Raw genomic sequence first — 4,805 nt, 5'->3', positions numbered from 1 at the left:
CTTCTGCCCATGGCGGGGAGAGGGGCGAATGGAAAGAACTTGGAGAACTGCAGAGTGACCTTTGCAAACGTCTAGCCGCACAGTTTCAGAGTGTTGGGCTGGGTTTTAGCCACGTGACGCCCATTCGAGGCAGTGGGGAGTGGGCACTTTAAATCCACTGCAAACTCTTGAACACTGCTGGGTCCAATCACTGACTTCTCTGCACCAACCCAAGAGGAAAGCAACTCACTCCACTGAAGCCACCAGAATTACACCCAGCATGTATCTGGCCAACTGAGTTAACCCTCCCAGCTCCCAGCCTCGACAACGCTGCTTTCAAATGCAGACAGACGCCCTGGTTTCACAACAATGGAGACTTGTGGAAGAGACAGAGTGGGTGTGTGCTGTAACAAAGAGCTGGGGCTGCTTTGCCAGACACTGTGGGCTGGAAATCCTGTCAGGAACAGGCATCAAGTTTCTTTTCGGGACTTGATTGCTTGGGTAGCGAGGTGGAGCCGGAGCTCTGTAAGCACAACTCGGCAGGATTTCCCTGTCTCACGGGACTGCCTCCTCCTCTCTGGCCAGCCCTTCGGAGAATGTGTTGAGGGAAATAGAGGTGAAGTGTCTTGAGGCTCCATCTTCTTCAGGGTCGATGGGTCATCACAGGCTTCTGCAAGGCACCAAGACACTGAATTGAAAACCTCAGGGCTACAGGATCGAACACATGAATCTCATTCGCTCCGGGACTCGCGCTGTTTGCTTTCCATTTCCCTTCTCCCAAGCTGCGTGCCTCTCCTCCTGCAATCTCCACTCGCCGTGGGCTGCCCTCGCTGCCCTTCCAGAGCAGGAGATGAAGCCACCAGCATGGCTCCCGGGGGAGACGTACCCCTGGAAGATCCAACTGCCTCCTTTCATCATGCCCATGTCATGGTCTCATTCGTGCTGCTGACCTAGTCACATGCCTTGAGATCGGCTCTGCACTCAACAGCTCCATTTCTTGCCTAGCAGGCTCCAGTGACTGCACACTGGCCAAGGGCGGGCAGGCTGAAGCACACCACAGAGGAGTGGTTGCTGCTCTCTGGGCACCATTGGTGTCTCATAGGTTTCAGCAGTGGAGCCCCATGGAGGCACCATGCAGGGGGGAGCTGGAGCCGGTTCCCACAGGTTCCCAAGAACCGGTTGCTAAAATTAGACCTCTTTGGAGAGCCGGTTGTTAAAAGGCCAGGGGTGGGCAAAGAACTGTTGCTCCCAGGAGTCCCAGCTGGGGAGGCTGAGGTTCCCCCGGCCCTTCCCCCGCTTCCCCCCAGCTGCAGCATGGCCAGCCGCCGGCACCAGCTGGGCAGCTGAGCTCAGGAGTCGTCCTGCTGCCACTTTTTGAGCGGCCCGGCCAGGTGTGTGGGGGGGGTCCTGCTGCAAGCTCCAGGGCTGGCCAGGGGGGAGGGGGCAAGTGGGTCCATTGGCCCAGGCCATGCAGGGCCCCTGGCCCCACGAGGATGTCTCCCCTGGGCCCTCCCCTGCTTCCCCCACCCCGCAGAGCTGCAGCACGGCCAGTAGCTGGTCAGCTCAGCTGAGCTCTGGGCTGCCGGCAAGGTAAGGGGGCTGCAAGCTCCAGGGCTGTGTGTGTAGGGGGGGGTAAGTGGACAATTTGCCCCAGGCCTCTGGCCCCATGAGGATGTCTCCTTCCAGCCCCCCCAGACCCTCCGCCCCCCCGCAGAGCTGCAGCATGGCCAGCAGCTGGGCAGCTCAGCTGAGATCCTGAGTCGTCCTGCTGCTTTGAGCTGCCAGCAAGGTAAGGGGGGAAGGGGCTGCAAGCTCTAGGGTTGCCGGGGGGCAAGTGGGGCAATTTGCCCCAGGCCCTGCAGGGGCCCCTGGCCGCACGGGTATGTCTCCCCCTGCCCTGGCCCCTCCCCCGTTCCCCCCTCTTAAATCAGAACTTTTTATAGAGAACCGGTTGTTAAGATTTTGGCAGGTCATCACTAGCACCATGTGTATCTTGACCAACAATAGAGGGTGAAATACAGTTTGCTAAGACTTCTGTGCTAATTTAGTGATGTAGCGAAATGCCCAGACCCTATATGGCCAATCAGCAAGAACTCTGAGCAACCCTCCGCTCCTAAAGTGCAGGACAGGACCCCCAGCTGCAGGAATGACCTCTTTGCACACCCCTCCCCCCACATTCAGTTGGTGCACTGAGCTGAGCCAGACCAGAGACTGAATATAGCCTTGAAAATGTGGCCCATCTTCATAACACCAAGCACTACAAACTGACTTCAAGAGAAGCTATTTGCTAGGGTTGAAAGTTCAGCCACTGATGGTTCCCCCCACCCCACCCCCAGGCCTCCCACCATAGCCAGCCTCACCTGGCCTTTGAGACTCCTGAGAACCACAGGCATAGGGCCAGTGAGGTTTCTTGGTAAGGAAAAAGTCTGACTGATTCATGGCTGTGCATCCGGACTGCCCCTTGTGAACCTAGCGCTGGAAGCTTTGGGAGCACCTGTATCAAGTTTGTTCCAAGAGCCCAAGCCAGTGTATTGACGGAAGAGCTTTCTCAGGAGGTCAGGTATTGGGGGGGAAACAGGTTGGAGCGCAGTGACCAGTATTTAGGATCGGGAGTCTGGAGTTCACAGTGCTGCTACGAGAGGCCACCTGACATTGTGACTGTGGCCACAGCAGATCAGGCTGTTGATGAGTCTATGGATTAGACTTGGTCTACACCTAAGTTAGATCAGCACGTTGCCCTGTGGTTGGCCACACTCCTGCGTGACATTGCCATGGCAACCTAACCCGCACGGTGGCTGCAGCTGTGTTGACAGAAGAAGGCTTCCATCGCTGAAGTGCCTGTCTGTCGGGGAAGTGGTGGCCTACACTAAAGGAAACCCCATTTCTGTTGGTGTTGGCTGTGTCTATACCACGGCGTTATATTGGCCAATACAGTGACAGAGCTATGTCGGTACAGCCCCCCTGTACTGTACATGTACCCGTAGGTTTAGACTCCCATTAGGATTCTTTTAAGCATGTTGAGCTTGAATGATTGGAACAGGGGTGCAGGGAGGATCATAGAATATCAGGGTTGGCAGGGATCTCAGGAGCTCAGCTAGTCCAACCCCCTGCTCAAAGCAGGGCCAATTCCCAACTAAATCATACAGCATCATAGAATAGCAGATAGAATCATAGAATATCAGGGTTAAACTGGAGCCACGTCTCCTGCTACGCTGAGTGGGAAATCGAGGCCTGGGGCCTAACTCTTTAGAGTGTGCAGCAAAGAATCCTGTGGCACCTTATAGACTAACAGACGTTTTGCAGCATGAGCTTTCGTGGGTGAATACCCACTTCTTCGGATGCAAGCAGTGGAAATTTCCAGGGGCAGGTGTATATATAAGCAAGCAAGAAGCAAGCTAGAGATAACGAGGTTAGATCAATCAGGGAGGATGAGGCCCTGAGGATGTTTCATGATGTTGAAATCATGAAACAGCTTCCACCCCTCCATCAACCTCAGCCTGGACCTATCTACATGGGAGGTCCACTTCCTAGACACCACGGTGCAAATAAGTGGTGGTCACATTAACACCACCCTATACCGAAAACCTACCGACCGCTATGCCTACCTTCATGCCTCCAGCTTCCAACCTGGGCACACCAGAAGATCCATTGTCTACAGCCAAGCACTGAGGTACAACCGTATCTGCTCTAACCCCGCAGACAGAGACCAACACCTAGAAAATCTCCACCAAGCATTCTCAAGACTACAGTACCCACACGAGGAAATAAGGAAACAGATCAACAGAGCCAGATGTGTACCCAGAAGCCTCCTACTGTAAGACAAACCCAAGAAAGAAACCAACAGGACTCCACTGGCCATCACATTCAGTCCCCAGCTCAAACCCCTCCAACGCATCATCAGGGATCTACAACCCATCCTGGACAATGATCCCACACTTTCACAGGCCTTGCGTGGCAGGCCAGTCCTCGCCCACAGACAACCTGCCAACCTGAAGCATATTCTCACCAGCAACTGCACACCGCACCATAGTAACTCTAGCTCAGGAACCAACCCATGCAACAAACCTCAATGCCAACTCTGCCCACATATCTACACCAGCAACACCATCACAGGACCTAACCAGATCAGCCACACCATCATCGGTTCATTCACCTGCACGTCCACCAATGTAATATATGCCATTATATGCCAGCAATGCCCCTCTGCTATGTACATCGGCCAAACTGGACAGTCTCTAAGGAAAAGGATAAATGGACACCAATCAGACATTAGGAATGGCAATATACAAAAACCTGTAGGAGAACACTTCAACCTCCCTTGCCACACAATAGCAGATCTTAAGGTGGCCATCCTACAGCAAAAAAACTTTAGGACCAGACTTCAAAGAGAAACTGCTGAGCTCCAGTTCATCTGCAAATTTAACACCATCAGCTCAGGACTAAACAAAGACTGTGAATGGCTTGCCAATTACAGAACCAGTTTCTCCTCCCTTGGTTTTCACACCTCAGCTGCTGGAACAGGGCCTCATCCTCCCTGATTGATCTAACCTCGTTATCTCTAGCTTGCTTCTTGCTTGCTTATATATACACCTGCCCCTGGAAATTTCCACTGCTTGCATCCGAAGAAGTGGGTATTCACCCACGAAAGCTCATGCTGCAAAACGTCTGTTAGTCTATAAGGTGCCACAGGATTCTTTGCAGCTTCTACAGCACCAGACTAACACGGCTACCCCTCTGATCTTTAGAGTGTACGCAGCTAATCATCCGAGGGCCCTGGAGCGCACTGTCAATGCCTTTTGAACAGGGTTCTCTCTTCTTTGCATAAT

This window comes from Mauremys mutica, chromosome 10 (genome assembly GCF_020497125.1).
Source record: "Mauremys mutica isolate MM-2020 ecotype Southern chromosome 10, ASM2049712v1, whole genome shotgun sequence".
Lineage (NCBI taxonomy): Eukaryota > Metazoa > Chordata > Testudines > Geoemydidae > Mauremys > Mauremys mutica.
Note: the sequence above shows the minus strand (reverse complement) of the source record.